Source organism: Pelobates fuscus, chromosome 9 (assembly GCF_036172605.1).
Source record: "Pelobates fuscus isolate aPelFus1 chromosome 9, aPelFus1.pri, whole genome shotgun sequence".
Classification (NCBI taxonomy): Eukaryota; Metazoa; Chordata; class Amphibia; order Anura; family Pelobatidae; genus Pelobates; species Pelobates fuscus.
In genome coordinates this window covers 105438294-105459111 of record NC_086325.1, presented here as the reverse complement: position 1 = coordinate 105459111, position 20818 = coordinate 105438294, and the positions used below count along the sequence as shown (strand labels likewise).

Here is a 20818-nt window from a genome sequence, read left to right as displayed (position 1 = left end):
GTATGTTCAGCGTTCTAAAAAGAATGTCTCAATGATGGCAGATATTACACCTCGCATTGGTACATAGTACTTGCCAGTCTTGCTGTATTTTAGAGTAATGTATCTTCTCAGTTTTCTGACATGTATCCAGTGTAAATCTGGAAGGATTGGCAGTTTTTGTATAATGTAAGGGTATATTTATGTTAGTGTTGATATCTCACAATTTGGATTGAAGAAACTCAATGTGGTTTATTCACTAAAATCAAAATGTAGTGAATTGAAAATGTCAAAAAGGTTTGTTCACTCAGCTAGTACTGTACGGAAATGATCAGAGAATTGCAAATTCTCAGCCAAAATAGCATAATTGGAAATGATCTCAAAATTAGTTACGTATTTACAGCTAAGTTATTTTGACAATAAATTAGCATTTCCCTGGTTTTTATGAATAATCCTACATATATTTTGCCTTCTAGTTTATATGATATACAATTGATTTTTGTCAGGAAGAACGCTTGTAGAATTTATGAACTAGGTTTTTACTTTGGAGATGCAGAAGTCTTATGTGATAGTCCATTACTGTTGTAAATATATATGAGTAGATCTAAACCTCCATTACCACCTAAATCTTTTGTTTTTAAGCTTAAAGTTGGTTCATTTCTCAATTTTAGAATTATATTATTATATTTGGCTTGCATCATTCAAAGCAACGTGAATTCCCTGTATACAGTACCATTTTGAACTGAAAACCAAACTCCAAATTTGTAGTATATAATTTAATGTAATGTCATAGGTGAGCAATGCATTATTTACCCACTTTTCTATCGAAGCTTTAATTTGTGTGTGTGTATGTAATTGATAGGAACCAGGACTTTTGGTCTCCAGTTCCTGTCTCAAATCTTGTCTGTGCTGCTAGATAGTATGGGAGAGGCCTCTTGCTGCCATGTCTCTCTCTGACCCATCACCCCTATTAGGACCTATTTCTGAGTATCACATTTTGCACACTTAATGCATTTCATATTTTAAAGAAGAACCCTCTACTTCAATGGTATATGGAGATATGCTGTTCCATGGGTGTGTTTGTGTGGTATTAGCTGAAATACAAGTAAATGACACAGATCTCCTGTTTTGTTTGCAATACAAAGTAAAAAAGAAATCCTATATGTTTGTAATGTATAAAATGTCATGTGCGTTTTGCCAAAGCTAATGTTGCATGTTCCTCACAACTGGCAAGACCTAATCGGATATCTTGCTTATACTGCAGAACTGGTGATCAATGAAATGGTGTTCCTTAACACCTGTGTGTGTACCTCTATAAACATACGGTGATGTGTTTTGTCCTTGATGTTGACTGGGAAGAGTACTGTGCTAAAATATCATATTATTTACTTTTCTTTCTAGGTTTTGGTATACATCTCAGCTCAATTGTTTTCATTGGTGGCTGAAGGTCTGCCTTTGCAGTCATTGACTTTTTAAATGGACACTCCACGCATCAAACGTTTATGGAGATAATAGACAATATCGTCCTGATTCTTTTTTTTTTTTTTTCTGCATAATTACATATGCATAGAATTTGTGTAAATATAGTAGGTGAAAAAAATATGTAGCCCTATCTTATACGTTTCTAGAAATGGATTTTTGCACAGTGTGGTGGTGTGCATGGTTTCATTCGTTAAAAAACAGGATGAATAAAAACTTCTCAGGCAACTGAATTGGTTTTCAATTTATTAATTTTCCTGTGAATAGAACAGCAGTAGCCATATTCGTTCATGCAAGGGATTCTGGATGTTTCCTATCAAACCCCGGCTGTTCACAGATTTATGAACAACTTGCATACCTCCCATGTAGAACTAGAGAAGGACAATATTTTATGAAAAGATTTGAGCCATTTCCTGGTTTCACAAAAAGATGCCATTGCTGAAGTAACAGAGCCTGGGGATTTGCTGTAAAAGTGGGCCAGCAGAAATCCATGAATTTGAATACTGAATAGATTTTTGCCAACTTTATTCTTAAACAAGATTTACCAAGTCTGTTCAGCTAGATGTATTCTTGGTAATGCAGCCAGATCGCACATTTTCCAAGGTGGTTTTATGGAAAATGTGTTCTTCAGAGCTGCAATAAGACAATTGTCCGGTGCAAGGATTTTTGCCGCCCTAGGCAAAAGTAAAGTTTGCCGCCCCCCCCCCCATGTGACATCACAATGCCCCACCCATATGATCTGCCATGTTAACTAACGCCAGTGCTGCAGTGCCGCCGTGTTTACATTAAAAGGCCTGCAGGGACAGGCTATAGACACCAGAACCACTTCATTAAGCTGCAGTGGTTCTGGTGACTATAGTGTTTCTTTAATGTTAGGTACATTAGAGATTAGTGCCACGAATAATATGCTAGATTGCCTACTTACAACCAGATGAGGATGATGATGGGCTCTAGCTGCAGTCTGGCTCCACTGGTCTGGTGTAGAACAGGCTCTCTGGAGGCTGTTTGTAACTGTGGTCACAAAAATCAATGTTCTGGGAGAACGGGAAGCAGCTCCATTTTTTGGGGGCCCTTTACACAGCTCAAGGTCTGCGTCCCCGGGTCCACCTTCATGTTTCACCAATGAGTTTGTTCACAGGGGGTGGAGTGTGTAGGGGATGTCCTGATATGTGTGTAAGGAATGCATTGTGTGAATCTGTGTTTGTATGTGTAAGGGCTGCAAGGTATGTTTCTGTGTGCGTCTGTAAGGGGTGCACTGAGTGTGTGTAAGGAATGCATTGTATGTTTCTGTGTGTGTAAGGGTTGCATTGCTTGTGTGTGTGTGTGTCTGTGTAATTCATTGTGTGTTTTTCTGTGTGTAATAGGTGCATTGTGTGTGATGGGTGTCAATCTCCCCCCCCATCCTTGTTACTCTCTTCTCCCCCCTCCCTTGTCACTCTCTTCTCCCCCCTCCCTTGTCACTCTCTTCTCCCCCCCTCCTTTGTCACTCTCTTCTCCCCCCCCTCCTTTGTCACTCTCTTCTCCCCCCCTCCTTTGTCACTCTCTTCTCCCCCCCTCCTTTGTCACTCTCTTCTCCCCCCTCTTTTGTCACTCTCTTCTCCCCCCCTCCTTTGTCACTCTCTTCTCCCCCCCTCCTTTGTCACTCTCTTCTCCCCCCCTCCTTTGTCACTCTCTTCTCCCCCCCCTCCTTTGTCACTCTCTTCTTCTCCCCCCTCCTTTGTCACTCTCTTCTTCTCCCCCCTCCTTTGTCACTCTCTTCTCCCCCCCCTCCTTTGTCACTCTCTTCTCCCCCCCCTCCTTTGTCACTCTCTTCTTCTCCCCCCTCCTTTGTCACTCTCTTCTTCTCCCCCCTCCTTTGTCACTCTCTTCTTCTCCCCCCTCCTTTGTCACTCTCTTCTCCCCCCTCCTTTGTCACTCTCTTCACTCTCTTCTTCTCCCCCCTCCTTGTCACTCTCTTCTTCTCCCCCCTCCTTTGTCACTCTCTTCTTCTCCCCCCTCCTTTGTCACTCTCTTCTTCTCCCACCTCCTTTGTCACTCTCTTCTTCTCCCCCCTCCTTTGTCACTCTCTTCTTCTCCCCCCTCCTTTGTCACTCTCTTCTTCTCCCCCCTCCTTTGTCACTCTCTTCTTCTCCCCCCTCCTTTGTCACTCTCTTCTTCTCCCCCCTCCTTTGTCACTCTCTTCTTCTCCCCCCTCCCTTGTCACTCTCTTCTTCTCCCCCCTCCCTTGTCACTCTCTTCTTCTCCCCCCTCCCTTGTCACTCTCTTCTTCTCCCCCCTCCCTTGTCACTCTCTTCTTCTCCCCACTCTCATTCCCCCTCCCTCCCCCATCAATTCCCCCTCCCTCCCCCATCAATTCCCCCTCCCTTTCATTTTATTCCCCCCTCCCTTTCATTTTATTCCCCCCACCCTCCCTCCCTGTCAATTTATCCCCCACCCTCCCTGTCAATTTATTCCCCTTCACTGTCAATTTATCCCCCCTCACTGTCAATGTATTCCCCCCCTGTCAATTTATCCCCCCTTCCCTTTCAATTCCCCCCCCTTTAAATTCACCCCCCTTCCTTTCAATTTATTCCCCCCTCATTTTCAATTTACCCCCCCTTCCTTTCAATTCCCCCCCTTTCAATTTACCTCCCCCCCCCACCTCTATTGTAGCGTGGCCGAGCTCTGTATGGTCCGCGGGTACAGGGAGCTTTTGTTTCCTGTACCCGGCCGGACTAAAAGGAAGTGCACACTCAGAGGACCATACAGGGCTCGGCAACGCTACAGTGAGGGAGTGACAGGAGGGAGCGCTGAGCGCTTCCCTCCTGTCAGCCCCTCTCCTCTGGCTGCACCCGAGCAGTGCGCCCTCATGGACGCACCAGCCCGGGCAAAGCTGCAGCCGCCTGAGGCTCTCTGCAGAGTGCTCGGGCGGCTTTAGCATGACGGGGGCCGGCGCTCCTGGCGGCGCCCCTTCCCAAGGGGCGCCCTAGGCGGCTGCCTAGTCCGCCTTACAGGTAGCGCCGCCCCTGCCTGCAGACTACTTTCATGAGGATACCTAATTGACGAAAAATGTCTCTGCTATAGTTATGGAGGGTATTTATAGAAGAAGGTATAAAAAGGTATTTGGAATGTTTAGGTGGTTAAAGTGGTCATGGTGGTTGAAGTAATCCTTCAAGCCTGTCATAGTTACACATTTTATGAAATAATAATACCTGTGTCATTGCGTTCCTACTTTCAGCCAGATCTTATACATTTGCCAGTAAATTACTGGAATACATTTTTCATCCTTTGCAATTAGTACAATTGTTAGAAAAAATAAAAATTGTTCTGTTACGTAAATCATTGTTGTAAAGATGTGCAATTATCATTTGTTGTGCTTTTGACATGAGTTTCTCCAATATTTCCAGGCAATCACAGCACTTGACCGTATTCAGCAGAGCTGTAGAGACCTGTCTAATGCTCTGTTTTAGCTGAAGGGGAACATTGTAGTCAGCAATCAATATTTATTACTAGAACTGGAAAATTACATTGAGGTTATCATAAGGTCTAAGTTACCAGAACATCCTCATGCTCAATTTATTAGCTACTGCCTAGTTGAACTAAGTTTGTTGCAAATGTTTGTAACTGTTAGCTCAACTAGATCTGGTATATTTACCTGTGGCTGTATCTTGTTGGAGATGTAGCCTGTGTCTGCAGGTTGAATCTTGAAGCTGCAGGTATTCTGTTGGTGACCTGTGATTATAGGCAGCCAGACCACTTCGTCTTAATGTTGTTTTAACCATGCAACTCCGTTACTCAGGAATGGCAATGTTTTCATTGCAGACTTAAAATGCTTCTAGTGGCTGTCAGTCATTCTGACGGTCACTTGAGACACATCTGTCGAAATAACAGAGTTAAACTGTTTCCTATTGTGGTTATTTTAATCAGTCTCCTCTGATTGGCGCAGCACCGCGTTTTGTCAAGCACGCACACTTGCCTTCCTTTGCTTTCCTATGTAAAGGAATTAATTTGCTACGGTCATCTACACTGATGGTTTAGTCAAAGAGGAGACCGGATGTAGGGTAAATTAACCTCACCCTTCCAACCCTCACATGGCAGAGGTGGACACTGGTGTAGATAGATTAAACCTGTGGCAATGGCATTAGCAATTCGCCGTTTGTATTCCTAACGCTATAGTAGTCTTTTGATGACCTATGTATTGGCCCACTGCTGGGATTTACCAAAAGCTGTGTATTACTAAAATATATATTTTTTTGTCTAAGTCTCGCATTGACTTGATTCAGAATATGAAAACAACAAATGCTAGATTAACTGGTCAATGTGTGTGTGTATGTATGTATTTTTTAGATGATTTTTATCATTCAATGTAATCCGTTTTCTTTAGTTTTAAACATATATTTATACATGACTTTGTTTTTAGGTAATAATGATATGCTGTGCAAAGATAGCATTTGAGTTAAACAAATCATTTGTGCTCCACATCCTATATCCATGCATTTGCATAACTGCAAAATACAGAAAAAGCACTGACAAAATGGTCAGAAAAAAGTGCAAAGCTTATGTTTTGTAATGAGCCCAAGACTTTATTTAGGCTCACCAAACATGTAGGTGTAAATGATGAGCGAGTATAAAATCAACCTGTACAGAGTGGTAGGGATATCCAATGGCAGGAGCAAGTGCTAGAAATAGGTGGATTAATTGTCCGTTTCAAGTCAATGGGTAAGTAAAAATAGGAAATGGGATAGCATCATCCAAAGCGAAAAAAGGCAAGAACGCAAATTAAAAGATACTTTAAAAAATCATCTGAATGTTATGCTAGCAGAATCTATGTAAATTTTTGCCCACCTGTCATTCATGATTGAGTCACTGGGTAGAGGTGAAGAATCTTCTTGTAGGCGGTTCTCCTGCATTCTGCAAAAAAAAAAAAACATCCGTTGGCACTACTCAGGCTTTCTGGGAGAAAAATAGGAACGGATTGAGTCTCTTCTGAGGTTGGTGTTAAGGAAGATTATTTTCCTGCTTGAGGGAGTGTTGGCAAAAAAGGGTCAGTTTTATCCTAAAGGGGTGGGAGGAAGGCAGGGCTGGAGGGTTCTTGTTACAGTAGCATGGCACCCTTGGATCTTCAAGAATGTCAACACTGGAATACTTGACCAGAGTTAACTAAAATCATAAGGGCTCCTAAAATAACTGTAAATATAATTGTTATATAAAATTGTGTATTCATGATGCTGTTATGTTAAAGGGAAACTCCGCTGCCAAAATACCAAAAAAATAATAATGATTTGTGGATAAAACCTCCAATGAAAACAGGTGTTTAATTACGCATTTTTTTTCATTGGGTTATATCTAAAACAGTGTCCAAAAGCTGCAGATCTTGGGTCTGAAGCCTTTGCAAGCCCTACCCTTCTGACTCAGTGCAGACTGTATGTAGCTGTCCAATGACAGACTTCCAAATGCAGCTCAATGAGAAGCCTTTGCAAGGCAGGTGCTCTGAACACTTTCTGTCTCTAGAGCTTAGCTCCACTGAGCTAAACTGTCTCAAAGTAACAGGACCAGTTTTCTGATTGACAAGGTTAATTCAGTGCTTTCCTATCGAAGCTTCAGTCATGTGACAGTTTTTTACCTGGTTTCTACAGCTTGAAGCACCTCCAGTAGCAGTCAGTATGACAACCAATATGGCAGTCACTGTAGGTGTGTTTTAACACTGCAATGTTAACCGCTTTTAAATATCTTCAATGTTTTACGTTGCATGGTTAAATCTGCAGAATCACTGCCCCTAGGCCACTTCATTGTGATGAAGAGGCCTTGGTGACTTTAATAGTTTTAAGGCAATAACTCGTAGTGGTTTATTGCAAGTAAACGCGCTCCGTAACTTTTTCAATTAAATAGTTTTCATGAATGTGCAAACAGGCTTTATCTCATTCATAAAAATAAATTGGATCATATTTGTTTTTTTCCTTTTTATAGGAATCTAATTTGTGATTATCCCATAAATGTAACTGCAGAAGCAATAGATTTGCTGTAAACAAGAGACTCCTGTGGCTCACCTCTTGGCATTTTGTGCACCCTCTCCAGATCTGCCACATTGTTTGTTAGGGGATTGCCTTATCTCCTGGGTAACAGACTCCCCTGGTACACCTGTGGGCTCTAGAATCATTGCTGCCTTTATATTGTATTGTTTTTGAATGTCCTGGAATGTCTTTGTCTGGGTTCCAACTTTCCCAACCCTGATGGGGACATTTTTTTCCCTGTACTTTTAGCTGAATGCCTCATTTGTATAAAGGATTCTAAAACTGTACTTTGATCCTTGCATTAAATTATATGGATTCTCCACCTGCTCTGCTGTTTAGAATAGATCCACATGGCTTTCGTTAGTTCTCATGCATCATCACACGTGGATAATAGCATGTGGGATGAAGGAGCTGGGGGCCCTGCACTTGTCTCACAGTCCTCATAGGGGTTTCAGCAGTGACCAGCTGAGCAATGCCCTTCAAAATACTGAGGGAGAAATATTAGACTCCAAGCAAGACAATAGAGTAATACTGTTGCAACACTAAAGGTGGGGTTCTACAGTGAAATCTTCAATGTTTGCAAAGGTGTATACTATTTAATGCAAACATTAATGTTGGTAAAACAAGTATAATAAATACACAGTTCTTTAAATTAATGGTTATTTGTGACTACTTCACCTGTAAGTGTCCCTGGGCAAGACACCTAATGATATGTACCCGCCCTCTCAATAATATGAGAGTAACACGAACCAAGAGATTCATGCCTGAAAATTATACATCTGCTAACAGACTTCCACCCTGACTGACTAACATAAGGCAGAACAATACTGGTCATGCAGCATCCTCACAAGGGAACACCATCTAACTTCCAACAAATCCCCTTCCTCCCCACAACATGGAAGGTCATGTCCGGTATCATAGCCTCCAAGATCGATGGGCAATTGGGTCAGTAAATGGGCAATTGGAAACAACATCAGATGATCAAAACACCAACTGCTGGTAGACCAAGGAGTCACACGGAATTCTAAGACCAGACAGACCAATCTGTGCACAGCCTGTATTAACTACAAGCAAGCCTATGACACAATGCCACACACATGGATACTGGAATGTTTGGCTCTATACAAGGTCAACAAGATAATAAGAGCCTTCATTAAGAACTTGATGGGCAAGTGGAAAACCTGTCTAAAAGCCAATTCAAGGGCAATGACACAAATGAGCACCAATTGTGTCATATACCAAGGGGATGCACTATCCCCAATGCTGTTTAGCATAGGCCCTTAGCCAGATTACCATGAAGAGTGGATATGGATACAGGTTCAAGAGTGGAGTTACCATCGGCCACCTACGCTACATTGGCAACATCAAGCTATATGCCAAGAGTGAGTGGGCCATTGACTCACTGATCCACCTAACTAGGAATTACAGTAAGGACATCTGAATATTGTTCAGACTAGATATGTATGGGTGGATGATGGCAAAAAGAGGGAAGATGCTCAGGACAGAAGAAGTTCAAGTAACAAGTCAAATAGGAAATGTAGGTAAAGTAACTGGGGGTACCACAAACAAATGGCAACCATGAGGAAGAGGCAAAGAGGAACACTATAAACAAATACCCCCAGAGAGTCAGACAAGTTCCAGCTCAATGCCTCAACAAGAGCTAAGCCATCAACACATATGCCCCACCAGTCAACATGTACCCAGGTGGAATAATAATAATAGAATATTTTTTTAAGAGCTGGAAACTATGAATGGAAGATTACATCCAAAATCCAGCACCCAGAGACTGAACACCAGCCAGAAGGAAGGAGGTTGGGGGCGTGATGAGTGTCAAGGCCAGTCCTGGATGAAACACAGCTGATCCACAAGTACATCACGAAGATGGCTCCCAGAGATGAACTGCTAAGGGAATGTCTGAGACTTCAATATATAGAGGATGCGGAAAATGAGGTTCTATGGCAAGACAAACCTCTCCATGAGGTGTACCACCAACAGATAGTGAATGTGACTCACATTACAAAATCCAACAGTGATTTGGCAAGGCTGGACTGAAAAACCACACTGAGGCACTAATACTAGCAACTGAAGAACAGGCACTCCGCATCAGATCAACAGAAGCGGGGGTCTAAAACACCAGAGAAGACCCAAAGTGCAGACTGTACAAAGAGGCCTCTGAGACAATCACAGAGTAGCCAGATAAAAGATATTACCTGGGACAACATCCACTGAGAGGCACAAACAAGTTGCTGGGATTATGTACCAAAATAACTACACTTAATATGGGCTGAACCTACCTAAGTCCAGATGGGAGATACCACAAAGGGTAGTTGAGAATGACAGGGCTAAGATCCTTTGGGACTTTCAGAGCCAGGCAGACAAAAAAGTGGTTAACCGATCTGACATCGTGGTGGTAGATAAGAAATGGAAAACTACAGTGGTCGTGAATGTGGCTATACCCAATGGCAATAACATCAGGAAGAAGGAACATGAGAAGGTGGACAAATACCAAGGACTGAAAGAGGAGCTAGAAAATATGTGGAAAGTGAAGACCGTAGCAGTCCGAGTTGTGATAGGAGCACTTGGGCCCGTGACCCCAAGATTGGACGAGTGGCTTCAGCAGATTCCAGGCAGGACATCTGATGTTGCTGTCCGGAAGATTAATATACCGTATCTTACTTAGTATGTATGCACACAAACATGCACACAAACACCATATAAGAGAAGTGTGAAAATCTATTTAAAAAATATACACCAGGTGTTTATCCTAAGGAAAGTTCCCATGTGGAACGGAAACGTTGACTGTATTTTGACCCCTTTTTGTCAAGTAAACCTATGTTCTGGAAACCCTTGGAGTGCTGATACTTTTCATATATATGTAAAAGTTCTCCACAGGAATGTGGAATTTAAAAACCATTAATAAATAATCTATAAATAAATGAATAACTTGTTTGAGGAACTAAAGTGGACCCACTTGTCCGTCATGATGATCTACTTGTTTTGAGATGCAAAATAATTTCATATAAACAACCTTTCTAGACTTTAGTTATTTTGATTTGAAATGTTTGCTAAATTTTCTAATTAAATCTGAAAGGAAAAACTGAGGCAAAAAACGCACGAAAAATTCTCCAACTGCACTATAGTCAAAAAATTTTTTGCCTCTGGTTTTCCAGTTGGTTGAATTAGCTAATATTTAGAGTTTAGTGAATAGCCCTGAGTGTCTCACTTTCTATTATATCCAATTTTCTCTCCCCCCCCCCCTACTCCTTTCCCCATATGTTTGTGTAATATGTTTGTGGATGTATGCCATTTGTGTTTTGGTTAAACTCCCTGGTGGTCAAGTGTGTGGTCTTGCGACCTGCCTGGAACCGACCACGATAACTGCTCCCTCATCGTCGCGTCACTTAGTGAGTCAGAGCGCAGACACAGTTTCTGTATCTTCTCGTCCAATCTATTTATTCTCTTAGAGAAGCAATGGGTGCGAGAAGAGCATGCGTGAGGAGTGCCTGCTCCTCCAATCGAATGCTCTCCACAAGAGCTTTCAGAGGAGTGGATGTGTGAGAACAGTCCGTTCTCACAGCGGAAGCACCTCAAGTCTGTCAGGAAGAAAAAAACAGGAACACTGCATTGAGATGAAGTGGTCTGGGTGCCTTTGGCATCCCTTAAATCAAGCATTTCAAACTCACGGCCCGCAATGGACCTCCTTGCGGCCCGGCGATCCGCAAGTACATGCCTAGTGTAAAAGCAGAGCAGGCACCTGTTTGCCCCACATTGCAGGTGCTTACTCTGCTATCATTTACCCGGCCGGAGGAGGAAGCAAGACACGGTCGGCAGCGAGGGAGCTCAGTGTTCCTGCTCCTCACTGCTCCCTTGCGCCATCTGTAGTGAAGCCGGCCGCCGAAATATGACGTCATATTCCGTCACCCGGCATCACTATACTGCGCGCGAGGGAGCAGTAAGGAGCCGGAACACTGAGCTCCAAATAGAAGATCCCACTGGACCCCAGGGAATGATGTTAGTGAATGTCTGTGTGTCTGTCAGTGACTGTGTCTGTCTGTGTTTTGATGGCCGCGGCTGGACAGTGGAGTACCTGGAGGTGCAAAGAGGCACGTCACATTCCGACGTGAACCTTCACAGGGTTTCAAGAAGTAGCAGGAGTTATCCACTTTGGCACAGGGTGCGGAGGGTGCCTTTTGGGGAATACCAGAGGCCGGACTCCGGAGTTGCATACTGGCAGCGGAAATGTAGGTGGAGTCTGCTTGTTGGCTAGAAGGGGTGTTGGGATTTAGTATAGGGGGGAAGGACTGGGATTTAGTAGAGGGGGGTGCGGTATAAAAATAAACCTAAATTTCTATGAAAATTTAAGTCGTTTTTTTTGGGGGGGGGGCCCATAAACTTATGCTTTGTTTATGTGGCCCGTGCTAGACTTTGAGTTTGACATGCTTGCCTTAAATCATGGTTGATAAAGATTCAGATTTATATCTGAATATGTGTGTGTGTGTGTGTATATGTATATGTGTGTGTGTGTGTGTGTGTGTGTGTGTGTGTGTATATATATATATATATATATGTATGTATGTATGTGTACACACACACACACACACACACACACACACACACACACACACACACACACACACACACACGTTGGTTTATAAATATGACCTACCTTTTCAATTTTTAAATTAAAAACTACCTTAGATCATATGTGTTAAAGTTATTTTTTTTCGTAATATTTCTGAGAATGTATTCAGAGTAAAAAAAGGAACAGAGGAGAAATAATTCTGGATGCCTATTCAGTTAATGTGCCAAAAATGGATTGATTATTGGGTGAGTGCAAGTGAGTTAATATTAAATAATATTTTAGGCTGCAGATGTAAAATCATTCTCTATAAGACTGGAACATTTTAATGTTTGTCAAGGAAGAAATCTACTTTTTAAGCTAGGATTTGCTTATTTGTAAGTTGTAAGTTTCTATTTAAATTTGATTACCGCATGTTAACCTTTGATGTGTCAAGTCAAGGTATATGCTCAGATATTCTGTTTAGGTGAAGGCTTTTTTTTTTTTTTTTCCATGTATACACGTTATACAATGTTGTTAAGAGGTCGGTGCACTGCTGGGTGCATTTTCTGCATTCTAATTATCAAAATAGCAAGTCTAATTATCAGAGTGCTAATTGCTGATAACAAAGAGCATTGCTAATAACACAGGGCAGCGTATGCAAGAAACAATGTGTTTTAATTTTGTATGGTAACTTTTCTCTCTCTTGTTTGACTTAAAGGCCCTATAGTCACTTAAATTACTTTAGCTAAATAAAGCAGTTTTAGTGTATAGATCATTCCCCTGCAATGTCACTGCTCAATTCACTGTCATTTAGGAGTTAAAGGAACACTATAGTCACCTAAATTACTTTAGCTAAATAAATCAGTTTTAGTGTATAGATCATTCCCCTGCAATTTCACTGCTCAATTCACTGTCATTTAGGAGTTAAATCACTTTGTTTCTGTTTATGCAGCCCTAGCCACACCTCCCCTGACTATGATTGACAGAGCCTGCATGAAAAAAAAACTGGTTTCACTTTCAAACAGATGTAATTTACCTTAAATAATTGTATCTCAATCTCTAAATTGAACTTTAATCACATACAGGAGGCTCTTGCAGGGTCTAGCAAGCTATTAACATAGCAGGGGATAAGAAAATCTTAATTAAACAGAACTTGCAATAAAGACCTAAATAGGGCTCTCTTTACAGGAAGTGTTTATAGAGGGCTGTGCAAGTCACATGCAGGGAGGTGTGACTAGGGTTCATAAACAAAGGGATTTAACTCCTAAATGGCAGAGGATTGAGCAGTGAGGCTGCAGGGGCATGTTATATACACCAAACCTGCTTCATTAAGCTAAAGTTGTTCAGGTGACTATAGTGTCCCTTTAAATCACTTTGTTTCTGTTTATGCAGCCCTAGCCACACCTCCCTGGCTATGATTGACAGAGCCTGCATGAAAAAAAACCTGGTTTCACTTTCAAACAGATGTAATTTACCTTAAATAATTGTATCTCAATCTCTAAATTGAACTTTAATCACATACAGGAGGCTCTTGCAGGGTCTAGCAAGCTATTAACATAGCAGGGGATAAGAAAATCTTAATTAAACAGAACTTGCAATAAAGACCTAAATAGGGCTCTCTTTACAGGAAGTATTTATGGAAGGCTGTGCAAGTCACATGCAGGGAGGTGTGACTAGGGTTCATAAACAAAGGGATTTAACTCCTAAATGGCAGAGGATTGAGCAGTGAGGCTGCAGGGGCATGTTCTATACACCAAAACTGCTTCATTAAGCTAAAGTTGTTCAGGTGACTATAGTGTCCCTTTAATGCTTTAAGGAATATGTGAGTGGTGGTGGTGGTGGTGGTGGTGGTGGTGGTGGTGGAGAGAGAGAGAGAATTCTACATGAAGAACAAGTATAATTGGTCAGGATCTCAAAATTCCCCAGGCAACTTGTATTCTTATAGCTGTTGTGCTCCTGTGCTTAGTCCTATCCAGGCCCCCCCCCCCCCCCTTTTCGTTAAAACTAAGAAAAAAATTAAGTTTTCACTTGACTTTTTCCAGTGCCAAGACAACTCCTGTGACTTTATTGAGAAGACGTGGCTTCCTCCGAACATGGTCCAATGTTTCTGCAAAATAGTAGTGTTTTAACTTGAAGGGTAAAATGACATGACCACTGCACTCAGGCCTCTTTGTTTGAGATAAGGTGGCCTGGGACTTTAGTGGTCCTTTTAATGTGTTTATGTAACATGGCAGGTGTACTTTAGTAGTGATTATGAGCATCTTAAAACCAGATTAATTGTGGAGTGCCCACTTCACTTTCATTAATTCTTAAAGAGAGATTTCACCTGTGACAGAGGAAAGGTGTGTTTTTTTTTTTTTTTTTTTTACTGAATGAACAAAGTGGCATTGAATTATTTGACGAACATGTTTGTTTAAAAATCTGTACTGAATCTGATAAAGCAAAACCTTTTTGAAAAATCCGAATATCCAAGGATATAATGGTTATTATATGGACTAACAGCTTGTTGATTCAAGGTGAGATCAGATAGACCTCTTAGTAGGGCATATTAACCCCTTAAGGACCAAACTTCTGGAATAAAATGGAATCATGACATGTCACACATGTCATGTGTCCTTAAGGGGTTAAGCCATTACACAATGCCACAATATTCTTTAGTAATACTAGAACAATACATTTAACACACATGATTCCATCCGCCTTTGAGGACAATGTGCTAGCAGACAGTTTTAGCATGTTTGGTAGAGCTTGGAAATAGTAGTGATTGTGATTATTGATATAACCAGCTGCCTGCAGGTTAGAAAAACAGGAGGCCTATGCAGCTGTGTAATGGAAACCACCGGAGCCTGAAATAAATTTTCAAAACCGGCACATCTAATTTTGCACTGCAGCCTTTAGCAGGTCCTATTGATCAAGGCCCAAGGTCAGCAACTGATTTGAGCTGTGGCAGTTTTTCAGTCTGATACACAAGCCACGTGTACAACAGTTTGGTCAGCATGTAACAGTAGAGAGATGGAGACTGATAATGTTGATGCACTTTTGAGATCCCAGCTTTTAAAGGGCATCTGTCATGCACCAAACAACCTATGCTCACTAGATTCAGCATAAGATTTTATCTATACATTGGTCTAGAAGTTTTGCAAGAAAATGTATAGATTAGGAGGAAAAACTTCCTAACTGTCAATCAATGCCTCGGCATACCAAGGCATTGACTGACAAGGGAGTACCGAAAAGACCCCCCACAGGAGATCTCTCTGTTCTCCACCCATAGCAACCACAGCGCATGGAAAGACTCCATTTCAACATCAGCACGCTGGCAACTAAGCCAGCATGTCGCCATCACTGACTGGATTTGGCCTGCTTGGGGATGCAGTTTTTCAGTAGAGAAGTCTCTATTTTGAAATACTTTAAAGCTGGTTCTATAAAATCAACATTTGCAGTTATGTAATGCATGTAAACCTTCATCCACACACCTAATGCACTATATATGTTTGCTGTTAATGCACGTACGATTCCTCATACTCCCTGCTCTAACAGGCCATAGTTGGAAACCGCTAATGACTTAATAATATAATAACCAATCAAATAATAATTTTTCCATTGGCCTGCTATTTAGACACTTAGGTAGCCTTAAACCTTTTTTCTGGGGAAAATATAGATTCCTATACACTCACAGAGCCAAGGCTTTGCTTAAAGGGAAGTCTTCACTTCTGAGGATATCTAATATTAACCAATTATTTTTTGTGAGGGGCTGAAAAATAAATTTAGATGCAGAACTGGACACTTCTATCCTGATTCAATCTTATGCATCCACAAAAATGTATTATTAAATAATTTCCTGACCATTTATGTTGGTTCCCTGGTAAAAATAAATAAATAATTGTAACACATATTTTGCTGGTACTGCACTGCACTTTTATATTTGTCCACTAATAGACAAGTGCAAACAGGCTGGCTGCAAAAAAAAAAAAGTCTTATCCAGCTGCAAAAAACGGAATCTTTGGCGACTGCAGCCCTTAATTGTGTTTATAGTTTCTTCTGCTGCACTGCTCTACACAACAAATGCTCCAATAGCGTCAGTTTGCTTGTTAAAACACATATGTATACACACATACTTTAGCTGCATATGCACACTATTCATGTCTTCATTAATTTCTCACCATTGAAGTGGTCTTTAAAGGAACAATCCGAACTACTTAACCACTACAGCTTTATGGTACCAGGAGTGCCCAGACACCTATTTTTTTATTTTATTTTTTAGAATGTTTTGCTAATTTACCTTGATCTTGCCATGTGCCCTCAACCACAGCCATTCTTCTGGGTTCACGTAGAAGGAGAATCTGGTCAACAGTGTAATATTAAGGCGACCCTATCACCCCAATATTATGAGTATTTCATAAGCATATTGTCTTTATGAAGGGCTCGAGGAAATCTCAGGCACCAGGTCGCCATGGCGACCAGGAATTTAGTCCTGACTCCTCCCTCCGAGGCGTGCAGGTAGCCAACTGCGCGTTTTGTAGGCTGACGGCAAGGGAAATGTGATCTCCTTGCTCTGCTCCCTCCCGCGCCCCTTTATGATGCCGGAGCTGGAATATGACGTTAATGACATCAACAAAACCCATTAAGCATCCAAACCTATGTTATACCTGAAATAGGTGAACATGTTCTTTCAAATCTGATGTTAACTTGCTTTAGACGTCTTTATCCTCTTTTCTGTAAATCAACCTTTAATCACACACACAAACCGACTCGAACAGTGAGACTGCAAGGGTATGATCTATATATCAAAATTAGAATGATCACTGACCATTTGAAGATCTGATAATCAAAGGCACATTTAAAGAATATGCTGTTTTAAATTCCACAGTCGCAACATGGATCAAATCAGCCATTGCTAAATCATACTCTCTTTAAAGAAAATTCTCCAGAAGGGATTAGAGCACACTTCTTAAGATCTGTTTCTACAATCTGGGACATCTCAGACTTCAGCATCTGTGGAACAGATATGTAAAGAAATGTATGTATTCACTAAGCATCCTTGAGTAGACTTCTTAGCATCTCCAATATATCATGTGGGTAAATTGGGCTACAACCAGTTGTTTCAGAGGAGAGCCACCATATTGTTACTTCTAAATTGTTGCACTGCTGCTATCCTTTTGGAGAAACAAATGTTTCAATTGCCATTATTTTATTTTCCATTGGATTACTGGCATTACAAGCTTCCCCCTTTTTTTTTTTTTTATATAATTTTTTTTTTTTTTTTTATAATTTTTTTTTTTTTTTTTCAACAATTCCTGTGGCCAGTGAGAAGTGGCCCCTCCAACTTATACATCTCAATCATTATTATAAAAGTTAGTTCTTGGGAGGTCTGCCAGATACACTATCTGCTTTCAACTGTTTTATTTTGTCAATCCTGCCAATATTTATGAGAAGATGGTAATGGAATTAAAAGAATGACGATATCATTATTAAAGTCCATTAAGCTGTACTGGATTTTCTTTTTAATGAGGCTAATGGAGCTGACGGCTTTCCTGGAGGCTGAAACCTGTGACCACGGACTACAGAGAAGTTATCAAACCATATGCAAATGGTTGGATTACTTACCCCAGGCACCATAGTCACTACAAAGCAATTTAGTGATCTATATATCTAAATGGTACTTTGAGTGTTTAGGTTGGCAAAGAATAATAAGGTTTGTAGTTCTGAGTAATCTGGGAGCCTACATTTTGGCTATCGATGGTTTAGACCAGTCATGTCCAAAGTCCGTCCGGTTTAATACAGCCCCACAGGTAATTTGGCTAATCTATCTGTTGTGGCCCCCAGTGAATCCCCGAGCGCTGCTAAGGATTCCTAGATCTTTGAACGCAGCGGTCCTGAGCGGAGCACTGCTCGTCCTCAGTCTGTGTTCTTGCGATCTCTTGGACGTTGATGTTGCTGGATTTGGTTCCTTCTCCCTGGAGGCAGAGAATGGAAGAGGGACAGAATAAAGAGATAAAATGAAAAGTATGCCGTTTGCAATAAACTTTGCATAAAATAGTTAATTTGCATTTAATTTTAATTAGGGATTGTCCGATATTTTTTTTTTTTTTTTTTTTTTTTTTAAGAGCCGATACCGATAACCTGTAAACTTTCTGGCCGATAGCCGATAACTAGCCGGATAAAACTTACCAGGAAAGGTTAAAGGATCTTAACATGTATAGCTTGGAGGAAAGACGAGACAGGGGGGATATGATAGAAACATTTGCGGGGGCAAGCGCTTAGTTACTTTCCCTTCAGCTCCCCTGTCTAAATCTTGCGGCCTGTGTGCCGCGGTAACCCGTGGCAACGCTCTGACGGCCGCGGGACACGCGAGATTTAGACAGGTGAGCTGAAGGGAGTTGCTGGGAAGGTAAGTAAGCGCTTGCTGCGGGCCCCCTCCAGGACCGCCGGGCTTGTAATGGGCCCGGCGGTCCTGTTATGTATTATCGGCAATATTGGTGTCTTTATTGGCCAATACCGATATTGCCGAAAATACCGAATATCGGTAAAACCAATAATTAGTCGGTCCATAATTTTAATGGTTCAAAGAATGTCAGGCAAAATAGTCGGCCCTCACGCATGTTCACTTTATCAAATCTGGCCCTCTTTGAAAAAAGTTTGGACACCCCTGGTTTAGACTTTACGATAGGTCCATATCTGTACAAGATTAAGGACCATCTAGGCACCGTAAACACTACATGCTAGACCCTTTTTATTTAAAACTTTTTAAATTGCTACCTGTCCAGTGTGATGGGAAAGGACAACTGCCTATTTGCGATGACTGCCACACCTCTAATGAGGCATTGTTTACTTTGCCTATAAAAAGAGAATGTTGGGCACCATAACCACTACATGTTAAACCCTTCCGCGGTTCTTGGCACAAACGCTGTCAAGCGGTTTATCCTTAACCTTATGTCCTAGAGGCATCTGCAGCCCGGTCCATGCCCTCTGAAATTCACTATTGTGAACTTTGCTCTTATGCATTGTTGAAAATAAATTTTAACCTGATATCACTGTAAATTTTATTGCCATATAGTGGTTATGATGCCTCTTTTTATAGACCATGTCTCATTCCAGGTGTGGCAGTCATAAATAGGTAGTTGTCCTTTCCTATCACACAGGACAGCTAGCATTAAAAAGTAAAAAAATAAAAACAAAAAGCAGTCACCAACCCCAGTCTCCTCCCATGCTTGCCTCATAAAGACCAACTGCACCCTGAGCTCCTTAGTGTTTTGCCTGTCTTCAGGACAGGTAGATCAGGTAGCAGAGTTTGCTGCATGCCCTTTGCAGAATGGACTAAGCTTTTCACATTTATTTTTTGGTGACGTGGTGAGTGCGCTGCGATTCTTGGAGGGCTCCGTATGGCTTTTGTGAAGGTTTGTTTGGCCTTTATTTGTCAAGGTCCTGTATTCCACTCCTCTATCACAGCCACCCAATCCGTGCCTTAAGAGGTATGAATGCCTCTGTCTTGGAGGCACTGTAGGTGGAACGCACACTGGGGTGGTGGTGCATTCCACTTAGAGATTACAGAGTGCTAAACACATGCCCAAAGCGACCTCTGGGCCTGGGGCAATTTTTTTTTATCTGGAGCCCAACATCAAGCTTTGAAACAAACTCAGCCTTGACTGTAGATGTGAAAATCTTTGCATAATGAGACGAGAACTAGGATTTGCTTTCCGAAAAGTCTGCAACTTCTTTAGGAATGTCCATTCTGTATGCTTCCTACTGCAGGGTTGTCGGTGAAAGTGTTAATGCTTGTTGTGAAATATTGGCCAGGCTGACAGATTACTTGCAGTCTGCTTACAATGGGCTGTTGGCTGTCTACTCCTTAATGCTGATCCTTCTCCCTGAAACAAGTTGCACCACAGAAGCACATAATGTTTTGCATGTTTTGGGAAATTAAGAGCACTGATTAACATTTCATAGAACAAACAGCGGAAGGCAGGTCCAGATCCCCGTCAGACACAGCATGAATCCTCCTTCAGTCCCAGCTGCTGCTGGCATTTCTACACATTAACAGTCTCTACGTCTCCTGTCCTGACACATTTGAATATTTCTTTCTGTCGATTAACTAGGTCTGTGTAAGAGGCGAGCTCCATTTCCAAACCATCAGGGGAACATAGAGTGTGGGCTATAAGACAGTTTGATATGTATGCTAATTTTACTGGGAGAAAATACGGAATACTGCGTTGCTATCATTAAATGGCACATTGGTGTCTTTGAACATGTTTTAATTAAAATCAACTATGCATTCACTGAAAAACCCATAATTCAGGTGAAAAGGCAAAGTCAAAAAGAAAATAATCCTTGATGTTTAAAGCTGATGTGTGGTTGAAAAATGTACCATAATAATATATGGTGCTGATAAGACACTCAACCCATTTTAAAAATAATTTTAGTTTTTTTTTAGTTTTTTTTTTCACTTGGCTGTAGTGAGTTAACATTTGATATTTAAAATGTAGGCCACACCAGGGAACCTAGCTGAATGTGTCTTCTTCTCTTTTGCAGTTTGACTATGGCTCTCCCTGTATTTTGCCCCAAAAGGTTGGTCCAGATCCGAAATGCAGGCTGTGTGTCTGCACGAGAGATACAGCAACCTCACCCGGCATGATTTGTGATCTGAACTGACCTTTTTGGTGGTATCCGTCTGATATGCAAATGGCCTAGGTTCTCTTTGTAATGGCTCAATATGAGCTAAAACTAGCTTGAGATCTGAGCGGGGACCCACTGAAGGACAAGCTACTCGAGCTTTTGTCTGTTCACCGTATTCTCTTGCACCTTGTGTTATTTTTAT

At 41.4% G+C, this 20818-nt stretch overlaps 1 protein-coding gene across 1 annotated transcript in view; it reads left to right on the top strand.

Annotated features, from left to right (window-relative positions):
* Window positions 1-20818, top strand: part of SCAI (suppressor of cancer cell invasion) — a 134243-nt gene that overhangs the window by 3844 nt on the left and 109581 nt on the right. The gene's annotated exons all lie outside the window — the stretch shown is intronic.